Source organism: Schistocerca serialis, chromosome 4 (genome assembly GCF_023864345.2).
Source record: "Schistocerca serialis cubense isolate TAMUIC-IGC-003099 chromosome 4, iqSchSeri2.2, whole genome shotgun sequence".
NCBI classification, from domain to species: Eukaryota; Metazoa; Arthropoda; class Insecta; order Orthoptera; family Acrididae; genus Schistocerca; species Schistocerca serialis.
This window is the reverse complement of record NC_064641.1, coordinates 700,840,965-700,855,082: the sequence shown is the minus strand read 5'-3', so window position 1 is coordinate 700,855,082 and position 14,118 is coordinate 700,840,965.

Here is a 14,118-nt window from a genome sequence, read left to right as displayed (position 1 = left end):
TATTTTCTTGCTTTGTGTCTCATCAAAGAAAACATTATCAATTAGGGGCCTACTTTCTTTATCCACCTGTGATGGGAAGTTAACAACTGAGAGTAAATTTTAGGATCCAAATAGGGTTTCCAGATCATTTTTCCTATCAGAATCCTTTAGAAAATCTACATTGAAGTCACCACAGACTATTAACTGCTTGCTGATGTCTGACAGACAGCACAGTAAGGAATTCAGGTTCCTCATAACTAATTCAAAGTTTCCCAGTATGGATCTATATACTGTTACAATTAAAAGTGAACTGTTTTTCAGCATTAATTCACAAGCACACACTTCTCTGTGCGGATCACTACAAAATTTACTTGTGTCAATGCATTTGAACTTGTGTTCTGTCTTAATATATGCAACATCTCCTTTTCCCATGTTAGTTCTGCATGAGTAAGCTGCTAGACTGCAATCTTTTATATGTAACTTATCTAACCCCGTTGTTATGTCATGCTCAGACAGGCACAGGATGTCTATCTTTTCCTTCACATTTTGCAAGCAGGCAAGAAGCTCTTAGACTTTATTACTCAATCCTCTAATATTTTTGTGGAATAAGCTAACCTCACTCTTCTGTGTATTCTTGTGGAGCTCTTCTGTTATAGAGACTTCTTTCAAAACAGGGTGCCTGAAACTTGATTCTAACCTAAAAAAGGTGCCTCTGACACCAATAACCACACTGTACTGTGTGATGTTGCCCCCCCCCCCCCCCCCCCATACATTTCCTGCAAGAAGTTCAGCCAACCTATCTTCCCTCTCCTATTCAGTTGCAACGGGCACTGCACTCAAATGAGAATTCATTTCAGTCAGCAATAACCTGCTCAACTCAGAGCTAACACGGCTCACAGCAGTATTAACCCAGGGCTGGTCATGGCGCTGCAGGACCTCCATGAAACTCACACCTGTGTGTGTAGTTGCTACTCCTACTTTATTCAGGTCACCCTTAATGCTGCAATTACTGTTCTTAGCTAGGCTATTTCCTGCTGCAACTACTCTAATAACCTGATCGCCCTTGCCAAACCCTTTGCACGATTTTCCTGTGTCCTCTGTCACCTGTCTAAGGCTAACACTTGTCTTCACAATACGTGTGACCTGGTACTCTGCTGCTAACTTTCCCCGCACCATCTGGCCTACACTCTCCCATGGCTACTACCAAGCAGCAAGACTCTTTTCTTCCTTCCTACTCTCTTTTGTTACCGACCTACACTGAGTTTCTTGGGTAGAAGCCTGCTGCACCCTACTGTAACCTACAGCCGTATGAGGCTCTTCTCGTCCTACTTCAAGTAAGAAGCTAAATTTATTCGATCTTGATAGCTAAAATGTAGAAGAAGTTGGTTTTTCCCTCTGTAAGCTGACATTCATCAAATCAGATAGAAATTCTGTCTAAGTCATGCTGTGTCCTCCGACAGCCATGCATGACGTTTTCCCGAAAATGCTGATCATTTCACACCCCTGGGCACTCCTGCGATACCCTTGTCTCTGATGAATAGTCGCCGTCTTGAACGACGTTTTGGGTCCTATTGAGAAGTCTCCGAGCCACGCATATATCTATGAAACTATTCCCTATGTTCGGACTTTCGTTGCCTATTGCACCCTTTGTCTCAACAATTTCTGGTTCTTTCAATGTATGCAGAGATCATCTGTTAATTTCTACTTTCTTCTAATTTCTTCAGTTGCAATCTGAAATTAATAACCAATAAATTTCGGTCAGAGTCCATATCTGTTCCTGTAAGTGTTTTGCAATATTATTGGGTAGGCATTCACCCGTACCAGTAGCAACGCGTGTTGAAGCACCATTTCGGAATGGGGGCCGGCCGCTGTGAGCGAGCGGTTCTAGGCGGTTCAGTCCGGAACCGCGTGACTACTACGGTCGCAGGTTCGAATCCTGCCTTGGGCATGGATGTGTGTAATGTCCTTAGGTTAGTTAGGTTTAAGTAGTTCTAAGTTCTAGGGGACTGATGACCTCAGATGTTTAAGTGCCATAGTGCTCAGAGCCATTTGAACCATTTCGGAAAGGGGAGGTGTGCCGACCCCAAATAGAATCTGCCCAATGGATTAATGACAAGGGTCGGTGTGCTGACGAGCCTGGATGTGGTATTTAGGCAGTTTCCCACATCCCATTAAGTGAATACCGGGCTGATACCCAAGTCCTGCCTAAGTTACACGATTCACAAACATTCAAAAAACTTTCACTCACTTTCAACTACACACAGACAGCTGGGGTATACATATGCCGTCCCGGTAGAGGTGGGGGGGGGGGGGGGGGAAGGATGGCAACATAAGGGCACCTGGCCACCCCTTAAAAGTGCCAAATCCGTCAATATCCGTGCCGAACCTGCGCCAATGCGAGACAAAGGCACAAGAAAAACAAAAAGACTGGATGGACTTTCATGCACAGTATGACCCAAAAGTCCTATAACATTTGAAAAGTCAATACTTCACGGAATAATGTACATAGAGCGATAAAAATTGACACAAATGTTTGAAATGACATGGGGTTGTATTGAAACAAAAAAAGTGCACAAAATGACTAACAGATGGCGCTTCATATGATACAAAACCAATAATTAGCATAACAATTGATTTTTAGCAAAGATGATGTTCTTTACATCAAATGCTCAACTTGTCAGTCGTCATTAATCAATAATACGTGTAGTCGAGGGACAATGTTGTGAACATCACTTTACAGCGTATCAGTATGTATGGTGAGAAATTGCCGTCGGATGTTGTTTTTTAGCATCCCCAATACGATCAGACGTCGCGATACGACTTCAGGTAAACCCGCAACCAGTAATCACACGAAGTGAGGTCTGGGGAACTGGCAGGCGGCGCACGAGGAATGTGACGGCTCAGAACGCAATCCTCACCAAACGATATGTGGAAGAGATCTAGTACGCATGTAACAGCATCGAGTGGAGCGCCATCTTGCATAAAAGTCGTATCTTCCAGCAGGCGTTTATCGCCCAGGCTAGGGATGATCTGACTCCCCCTCTAACTGCAGCTCCTCTTTAAGCCCCGACACAAACAGAAGGGTGTTATAAGTTTAACGTGTGTGTTTGTGTAGCTATCTTTAACATTGCAGCACCCAAACGAAAGGTTAGATTTTAATGCAGTTTTTTTGTTTGAAAGGTGGTTTAACCAGGATGGTTCTTAGCTATGTTCCATGAAAGTCCGTTCAGCCGATTAAATTTCATCAGCTAAATTAATTAAAATGTTTTCCTTCAGCGCGGTCTCTTGTTGTACGCTATGTAGTGCGTAAGAGGTACGTCAAACTACCATATTGTAGAGCTCAAAAAGATCTAAATGAAAGTCCATAAAAACAGATGTTTATCTTTTACTGTTGATCACAAACGATGATTTTTGTTTTTTGAAGTTCTCCGTTTCAGCACCCACAAGGCAGGAATGAGTGATTGTGACTTAACTGTAATAGATAAAACATATGCTGTGGCAGACTTTTTTGTAGTTTTTTTGAGGTCTACAATTCAGTACTAGATTAAACGATTTCGCCCCAATAGTTTAAGTAGAAGAACGCAATAGGAGCCCACTTTATTCCGACTTGAATTGGTACTATCGCCACTGCTTATTACTTATGTTACCTAAATTAGCTAAATAAACACTACTGGTCATTAAAATCGCTACACAACGAAGATGACGTGCTACAGACGCGAAATTTAACCGACGGGAAGAAGGTGCTGTGATATGCAAATGATTAGCTTCTCAGAGCATTCACACAAGTTTGGCGCCGGTGGCGACACCTACAACGTGCTCACACGAGGAAAGTTCCCAACCGATTTCTCATAGACAAACAGCAGTTGACCGGCGTTGCCTGGTGAAACGTTGTTGTGATGCCTCGTGTCAGGAGGAGAAATGCGTACCATCATGTTTCCGACTTTGATGAAGGCGGATTATCGTATCGCGACATTGCTGCTCGCGTTGGTCGAGATCCAATGACTGTCAACAGAATATGGAATCGGTGGATTCAGGAGGGTAATACGGAACACCGTGCTGGATCCCAAAGGCCTCGTATCACTAGCAGCCGAGATGACAGGCATCTATCCCCATGGCTGTAACGGATCGTGCAGCCACGTCTCGATCCCTGAGTCAACAGATGGGGACGTTTGCAAGACAACAACCATCTGCACGAACAGTTCAAATGGTTCAAATGGCTCTGAGCACTATGGGACTCAACTTCTGAGGTCATTAGTCCCCTAGAACTTAGAACTACTTAAACCTAACTAACCTAAGGACATCACACACATCCATGCCCGAGGCAGGATTCGAACCTGCGACCGTAGCGGTCTCGCGGTTCCAGACTGCAGCGCCTAGAACCGCACGGCCACTTCGGCCGGCACGAACAGTTCGACGACGTTTGCAGCAGCATGGACTATCAACTCGGAGACTATGGCTGCGGTTACCCCTGACGCTGCATCACAGACAGGAGCGCTTGCGATGGTGTACTTAACGACGAACCTGGGTGCACGAATGGCAAAACGTCATTTTTTCGGATGAATCCAGGTTCTGTTTACAGCATCATGATGGTCGCATCCGTATTTGGCGACATCGCGGTGAACGCACATTGGAAGTGTGTATTCGTCATCGCCATACTGGCGTATCACCCGTAGTGATGGTATGGGGTGCCATTGGTTACACGTCTCGGTCACCTCTTGTTCGCATTGACAGCACTTTGACCAGTGTTACGACCCGTGGCTCTACCCCTCATTCGATACCTGCGAATCCCTACATTTCAGCAGGATAAAATGTTCGACTGCTGCCCTGGCCAGCACATTCTTCAGATCTCTCACCAATTGAAAGCGTCTGGTCAATGGTGGCCGACAAACTGGCTCATCACAATACCCCAGTCACTACTCTTGATGAACTGTGGTATCGTGTTGAAGGTGCATGGGCAGCTGTACGTGTACACGGCATCCAAACTCTGTTTGACTCAGCCCAGGCGTATCAAGGCCGTTATTACGGCCAGAGGTGGTTGTTCTGGGTACTGATTTCTCAGGATCTATGCACCCAAATTGCGTGAAAACGTAATCACATGTCAGTTCTAGTATAATATATTTGTCCAATGAATACCCGTTCATCATCTGCATTTCTTCTTGGTGTTTAATGGGCAGTAGTGTATGTACTAAAATATAGCCCGTGAGTTTACATGTGAATTTAAAAAAGAAACACCTAAATCGCATAAATGAACAAAATATCAGCGAAAAGAAGAAAGTCGAAATAATAATTTCAGACTGAAAATCAAAAGTGTACGAGGAATACCGCATTACCGAAATCTTACAACAATAGTAATATTTGTGTGAGTACATCTATTGTCAGACAGATTTCGGTGAGGCAAGACCTCGCGACGCAATTTCTTGCTTCTGGAAAGCATTTGTGTTGAGTCTAAGTCTTAATTAATTTACTCTGAAAAATTCTGGGTACAGACACAAGTGTCAACGAAGCCTGCTCTCACGCGGCTGCCCGTTCTAGTCGCAGCACCTGGTAACGCCTTGCGCGCTGCGTACCGCGCACTGCACGACTCGCGGTTTAATGAAGCGTGGGATAGTGCGCTGTCATCAGACCACTTTAGGACACTGGCCTCGTAAAACAGATTAGTGCATGAAACTATACTCGTACATAATTATGTGAAAATAAGATATAAAATAAATAGGTAACTCTATTCCTTAACAATGTTGCGCTAATTAAAGACGGATTGGTGTATTTAATATAATAAGTTATAACTTACTTTGAGATGTAAATGTGGGACGCGCAGGACTGGAAGAGATGACGCCAAACAAAAGAGGCTTATATCCATCAATAATGAAAGTATGCTCTTCTACTAGGTCTACAACTTTGCTTTGCAATACACGGAGCCGGCCGCGGTGGTCTCGCGGTTAAGGCACTCACTCCGGAACCGCGCGACTGCTACGGTCGCAGGTTCGAATCCTGCCTCGCGCATGGATGTGTGTGATGTCCTTAGGTTAGTTAGGTTTAAGTAGTTCTAAGTTCTAGGGGACTGTTGACCACAGATGTTAAGTCCCATAGTGCTCAGAGCCATTTGAACCATTTTTTGCAATACACGGCAGTACGGGCAAGTGGGGTTGAGGTGGTTGGTCACAGGTGTAAGACAATAAGCTTAGGCATCTGTAAACATAGTGCCATAAAAATATTAGTCGATTTATGATTGCATCATAAGGTTACTTCGATAAGTACGTCAGCTTACTTACCCATTTCTCGCCATTTGCGGGGAGTTTTAATTTTCTGCTTTAACATGAAGAAATCTGCGGCTGTGGCTCTTAAAATGCTGGGTAAGACCAATGGCGAGGGAACTAGTAGTCGAAGAACGTGCAGAGAATGTTTCCAATGCCTTGAGAACGGTGATTTTGATGTCGAAGACCGGTATGGCGGTGGAAGACAGAACGTTTTCGTAGCTACTGGAACAGACGAAGACAGTCACAGGGCCGGCGGGTGTGGCCGAGCTGGTCGCAGGTTCGAATCCTGCCTCGGGCATGGATGTGTGTGATGTTCTTAGGTTAGTTAGCTTTAAGTAGTTCTAAGTTCTAGGAGACTGCTGACCTCAGAAGTTAAATCCCATGGTGCTCAGAGCCATTTGAACGATTTGAACCATTTGAACAGTCACAAGACATCATATCGAAAGCAACTGATGCGTTCGAGCCCAGCACTGAAACACAAACGGCCACATTACAGCGATAGACACGTAAAGGTAATTTTGCAGCATGTCAGTGCTCGACCCCATATCGCAAAACCCGTCAAAATATACATGGAAACGTTGAAATGAGAAGTCCTGCCCCTCCCGCCGTATTTTCCACACGTTGCTCTCTCTGACTACCACCTTTTTCGATCTGTGGCATACAGTCTGGCTGACCAACACCTCCGATCATATGAACAAGTCCAAAATTGAATTGATTCATGGATCTCCACAAAAGACGCCCAGTTCTTCCGCCACGGGATTCGTATACTATCCGAAAGATGGGAGAATGTAGTGGCCAGCGATGGGAAATACTATGAATCATAACTTTTTTATAAGTTTTTCACAATAAAATCCCGAACTTCGAGAAAAAACGGTGGAAGCAAAGTTGTAGACCTAGTAGAAAGGAAAGCAGCAGTTAACTTATTTTTTATTTACTTGGCGATTCGCCGACACGACGACGCATGCATCAAAACATTACTACTTATGTTAAAATTACTTTATTACTTTTTAGAGTTTTTTTAAGACGTATTTTTGTCACTGGCGTGATGCTGATCAGCAGCATCTGCTGGCCAGTTTTTGCACTCGATTTTAGTTTTACTAAAGAAGAATATAATAATTCCAATCCCAAAGAAAGCAGGTGTTGACAGATGTGAAAATTACCGAACTATCAGTTTAATAAGCCACTGCTGCAAAATATTAACACGAATTCTTTACAGACAAATGGAAAATCTGATAGAAGCCGACCTCGGGGAAGGTCAGTTTGGATTCCTTGGAACACGTGAGGCAATACTGACTCTACGACTTATCTTAGAAGAAAGATTAAGGAAAGGCAAACCTACATTTCTAGCATTTGTAAACTTAGAGAAATCTTTTGACTGTGTTGATTCGAATACTCTCTTTCAAATTCTGAAGGTGGCAGGGGTAAAATACAGAGATCGAAAGGGTATTTACAATTTGTACAAAAAGCAGATGGGACTTATTAGAGTCGAGGGGTGTGAAAGGGAAGCAGTGGTTGGGAAGGCAGTGAGACAGGGTTGTAGCCTATCCCCGATGTTATTCAATCTGTATATTGAGCAAGTAATAAAGGAAACAAAAGAAAAATTCGGAGTAGGTATTAAAATCCAGGGAGAAGAAATAAAAACTTTGAGGTTCGCCGATGACATTGTAATTCTGTCAGAGACAGCAAAGGACTTGGAAGAACAGTTGAACGGAATGGACAGTGTCTTGAAAGAAGTGTATAAGAAGAGCATCAACAAAAGCAAAACGAGGACAATGGAATGTGGTCGAATTAAGTCGGATGGTGCTGAGGGAATTAGATTAGGAAATGAGACACTTAAAGTAGTAATGGAGTTTTGCTATTTGGGGAGCAAAATAACTGATGATGGTCTAAGTAGAGGGGATATAAAATGTAGACTGGCAACGGCAAGGAAAGCGTTTCTGAAGAAGAGAAATTTGTTAACATCGAGTATACATTTAAGTGTCAGGATGTCGTTTCTGAAAGTATTTGTATGTAGTGTAGCCATGTATGGAAGTGAAACGTGGACGATAAATAGTTTAGGCAAAAAGAGAATAGAGGCTTTTGAAACGTGGTGCTACGGAAGAATGCTGAAGATTAGATGGGTAGATCATATAACTAATGAGAGGGTACTGAATAGAATTGGGGAGAAGAGGAGCTTGTGGCACAACTTGACTAGAAGAAGGGATCGGTTGGTAGGACATGTTCTGAGACATCGAGGGATCACCAATTTAGTATTGTAGGGCAGCGTGGAGGGTAAAAATCGTAGAGGGAGACCAAGAGATGAATACACTAAGCAGATTCAGAAGGATGTAGGCTGCAGTAGGTACTGGGAGATGAAGCTTGCACAGGATAAAACAGCATCAAACCAGTCTCAGGACTGAAGACCACAACAACAACAAAACCCCATGTCATTTCATGTATGTGTATCCAATTTTACCTCTCCACCTAGATTTTTCCGTGAATTAGTGCATTTTCAAATGTTAACGGACTTTAGGGTGAAGCTGTATATTTTTTACCGTGGCAGCGCTGCAGACAGTGATGTGTCCCCCAACACCTTTAGACGCCCCCTGTTGCGGCAGTCGGCTGCCTCGGCCTGATGACGCAGTGTGTGGCGGCGAGCGGCTGGCCCCCGGCACGGGGTCACGGGAGCGCAGCGCCTGGGGCAGCGGTTCGGCCCGCGACGCCTCGGCACCGCCTGCCGGTGCGCATGCGCACAGCCGCAGCCGCAGCCCGGCGCTCCGGTCACTCACCTGCCGCAGAAGGTCGAGGTCGCGTTGCCGGGCAACCATCTGGAGCGCGCCCGCCACCGCCGCCAAATGCGGCGCGCTGTTATTGGCTTTGCAATCCAATTAGCGACGTCGAGCGAGAAGGCGCCAATAGCTCGCTCCTTTTACTTTAGTTCAGTGCATCAGCGGCTGGCGTTCCGAACGAAGGCTCGGCCTCTGCTCACACTGCCCACGTTTCTGGGTCACCGCGCGTTCAGAAGATACACAAACAAGTGGTCTGTCCTACTCTGTGAGACATATCGCGGACCAATAACAGTACAATACCTGATCGAAAGTATCCGGTCATGTCTCCGTAATGCGGAATTGTCCACTATATGTCACGAGAGCAGAAGGGATTGGTCAGGTGAGCTCAGCGGCTTCGAATGTCGACTAGTCATTGGGTGTCAACTGAGTGACAGATCCATCAGAGACAATTCAACGCTCCTGAAGTTGTCCAAGCCAGCTGTTGGTGATGTGATTGTGAAGTGGAAACCCGAAGGAGCAACCACGGCTCAAGCTAGATCAGGCAGGCATATACTGACGGACAAGGACCATGAAATCAGCGGAAGGTATCAGTCACGAGTTCCGAAATGGTACCAGCAGTTCAGCTGGCCCACTGACTGTGGGTAGAGAGTTAAAAAGAATGGCGTACAGTGGTCGACTATCTACTCATAAGTCACACGTTTCTGCAGCCAGTACTAAGTGACGCTCGAGGTGGTGTAAAGCGATGCCTCTGCACAGTGAATGACTGAAAAGGATTGATTTGGAGGGATGAATGACGCTACATCTTGTGACAATCTGATCGAGAGGATGGGTTTGGGGAACGCCTGTAGAACATAACCCGCCATCGTATGTAGCGCCAACAATGAAGTACGGAGGGGTATTTCGGGATGCTTTTCGTGGTTTATATGGTCCCTTTATTTAGCTTAAGAAAACGCTAAGTGTAGAAGAGTATGAACACATTTTGCACCATTGTGGACCGTGTACAGCAGAGGTACAATTCGTGGGCGATGACTGTTTGTAACAGCACTACATCCTGTCCTAAACCGGCATCTTTGAGGCAATGGTTTTTGGACAATAGCATTCCTGAAATGAGCCGAACTGCGCAGAGTCCCGAATCTAGCGTTTTGGACGAGTTAGAACCTCGACTTCACTACCTTGTTTCGCATTTTGGGGAAGAATAGGTTGCCAAACCTGCCAAGGCATTCAGACACCGCACTGAAAGTGTCCCCAGCGAAGTGGAAGCCAACATAAAGACGAAGTGTAGGCACAGCCCATATTAATGTCCACTAGTAGGCGTCCGGAGACTTTTGATAAGTAATTGTACACCGAGTCATGAATGAACAGGCAAGCGAGCTCTTTGCACATGGGAGAGCTTTGCCGGGAACCACATGAACCAGCAGCTTAAAACTGGCGTCAAGATAAACGTCTAGTTCACCGCAAGTTTCTATTTTCGATCATTTAAAAGATATAAATTGAAGATATAGCCTTGTGTAATCGATTGAATCTTTCGCGAACACCCTATGAAATATCATCCTAAATAGCTCCACTACTGGTATTTGCGCTCAACAATCTCCAGTTGTGCAAAAATGGTGCTTGGCATTATAAAATTGCCTTCTCTTGCAATTTTGAGAACAGTCTTTCCGAGAATGGATAGGAAACGTATTTCTTCCTTCCTGTTATATTTTGTGTGTGATGATGACAGTAAAATTAGACCAGTTATTGAGCTCACCGACAATATTTTTCCTACTCATGATTCGCGAATGGAACTGGAAGGTACGAAATTGATAAATGCATCACTGCATATTCTCTGCAAGCCATCGTACGCAGGTTTGTGGAATTCTCTTGCTGAAGACGCATATTCTGAAGAAACATGAGGCCAACAGGAACTGGTGTATACACCGTCTGGTCAAAAGCATCCAAACGGCTGTTAGTACAAACCACTCGTTTCGAGTCATCCACAGGATAGTGCTGTCGCTCTCTACACCACCTCAAGCGTCGCTTGACACTGACTACAGAAATCTGTGCCTTACGAAGAGCTCCTCGACTATTGTACAAAATGGTTCAAATGGCTCTGAGCACTATGGGACTTAACTTATGAGGTCATCATTCCCCTAAAACTTAGAACTACTTAAACCTAACTAACCTAAGAACATCACACACACCCATGCCCGAGGCAGGGTTCGAACCTGCGACAGTAGCGGTCCCGCGGTTCCAGAATGTAGCGCCTAGAACCACTCGGCCACCTCGGCCGGCTGAGTCGGAGATTTTCTTCGCTCACTGACTGGGTGTTGTGTTGTGTTCATCATCATTTCATTCCCATCCGGTGCGCGGGTCGTCCAATGTGGCATCGAATGTAATAAGACCTGCACCAAGGTGGCCGGACCTGCCCCGCAAGGGGCCTCCCGGCCAGTGACGCCAAACGCTCATTTCCATTTTCATAAGGGTTGAAATGTCTCTGATCGAATTGGTTACCTCTTCGCAGTCACATCACCAAGAGCCGACTTGGGCAGCTGTAGAAGGGTTGAAACGTCCCATATGAATTTCTTACTCAGCTGACATCTAGTGAGTACTCCACGTTACTACTACTCTACTGACAACACAATACTCCTCGCCTCCTTTTATACTGGCCATTCGTAACATCTAGTGGTCATTTCCACATTACACAAAGTGTCCGGATATTTTTGATCATATAGCGTACATCGAGTAGAGGCGCCGGTAACAAAGCAACAAAAGGCATTTGCGTTATCAGATTCAACAAGTGACATTTACAGCTGCCTGATGTGATTTTGGTCACTGCAACACCTACAGCGTAAGCAGGAAGCAGATCTCGCATTGCACCATTAGTTTCCAAGATAGATTGTGTTATTTTATGATAAGGCATCTTTTTACTTTTATGAATGACTAAGCAATTTTTTTAAAACTCGACGAAAGGTGAAAGCGAACAGTAGTAGCTGAGAAGGACCGCTCACTATAACTTGATGCAACACAAGGCAAATACGTTGGCGTACAAAACTTAAGAATGAAAGTTACTTTCACATGATGTGTCACTGCAAAGTAGCATGGGTCAATGAAACTTGGGCCACAGATAGAACTGCTACAGTATAGTGCAGAAGGAAACTGAAAGAAATACTGAATGAGATGAACAGAAATGACACTTTTATTCAAACACAATAATTACACTGAAGTCACCGCGATTCATGATGGTCCCTGGACATTACAAAAGGCAGGACATAGTTCTTGATAGGGTGTGTAGTAACCGCGGACGGCAATGCATGGCCGAGCGGTCTAAGGCGCTGCAGTCATGGACTGTGCGGCTGATCCCGGTGGAGGTTCGAGTCCTCCCTCGGGCATGGGTGTGTGTGTTTGTCCTTAGGATAATTTAGGTTAAGTAGTGTGCAAGCTTAGGGACTGATGACCTTAGCAGTTAAGTCCCATAAGATTTCACACACATTTGCCAATGCGTGGTCTGCAATGTGCTTCTATGCTGGCCGCAACGTTGGTAAGGAGTTCCTGTGGTAGGTCGTTCCATTCCCCCACCAGCGTGGTTGACAACAGCTGGATGGCCGATGGTGAATGCGGACGTGCTCCAGTACGTCTCCCCAATGATGCATCCCACAATTGCTCGATCGGATTTAGGTCAGGGGAACTGGCAGGCTACTCCATCCACCGAATATCTTCTCATTCCAAATGCTCCTCCATCTGTGCTGTCTGATGTGGTCGCACTTTGTCAGCCATAAAAATGAAGTCAGAGCCGAATCCATCACCGAAAAGACACACATGGGGAAGGAGTACAGTGCCACAATAACGCTGACCAGTGAGCGTACCGTGTTCAAAAATTTGAAGGTCGGTACGCCAATGCATTATGCCTCCACACGCTATAACATCTCGACGACTAAAACATTCATGGTCGACAACCTTGATGGGTGTATAACGTGTTCCCACCTCTCGCGAGATAAGGGTATGTCCATAATTGTCTCAGACTAAAACTGGTCTCATCCGAGGAGATCAAGAAATCCAAACCCTCGTTGTTCCGAGCACTATGCTCATGGTGCCATCCCAAACGGCGTCGCCAGTATTAAGATTTCAACCGAACACAACGTGCTGGCGGTCGGGCAAAGTGACCACCCCCACGCAGTCACGTTGCCACTGAGGAGTACGAGATTGCGTGCCTTGCAGTCCTGTTAAATGTGCTTCAATTGAAACCGCTATTCGACTTGGGTTCCTTGGCCATCACCGAGCGAGGTGGCGCAGTGATTAGCACACTGGTCTCGCATTCAGGAGGACGACGGTTCAAACCCGTCTCTGCCCATCCTGATTTAGGTTTTCCGTGATCTCCCTAAATCGTTTCAGGCAAAATACGGGATGGTTCCTTTGAAAGGGCACAGCCGGTTTCCTTCCCCATCCTTCCTAATCCGATCTTATGCTCCGTCTCCAATGACCTCGTTCTGACATTTTCCAAACCCACGAGAATCATCTCACTTTGTGGGTATATGGAACGAAAGCTGAATATAATCTAATCTAATCGACGGGACGTTAAACATTAATCTCCTCCTCCTTGGCCATCTTGTAATGAAGAACACCACCAGAGAACACCGTAACTGCTTGATGATTGACACACACTGTCTTTTCCCTCGTGTCGTGGGGCCAGTCCCATTTGGCGCTATAGTCATATCACACCATGTGATACCACACCATGTGACGTCCAATTTTCTGTGCACTACAGGGAGACCTCTGGCAACACAACCCCGCACTGACATCCGTTTCCACCGAGTAGTTAACATGCTATGTTGCTTTATCTAGATCGTCCTTAAGTTTTGCAGGGCAGTTTCTATTTCCTTAAAGCAATCTACATTAATTACATAATAAATCAACAGTTTTACATGTATGTCGTCATTTCCCAAGCTTTCTGTTATTCAGTGTTATTTTTATACTCTGCAGTTTACAGCAGACGCACTAGTTTCGGCGATTTTCTTCCACCGATGGGAAGAGCCTAGAGTTGATTTATGGTGTTCGACTTTCTTGGTTGCTACGAATTTCCCATACTTTTCCTACGCTCCTTTAATTTCTAATTAGTGATTACGTTCTTGCGGTCCTTCTTA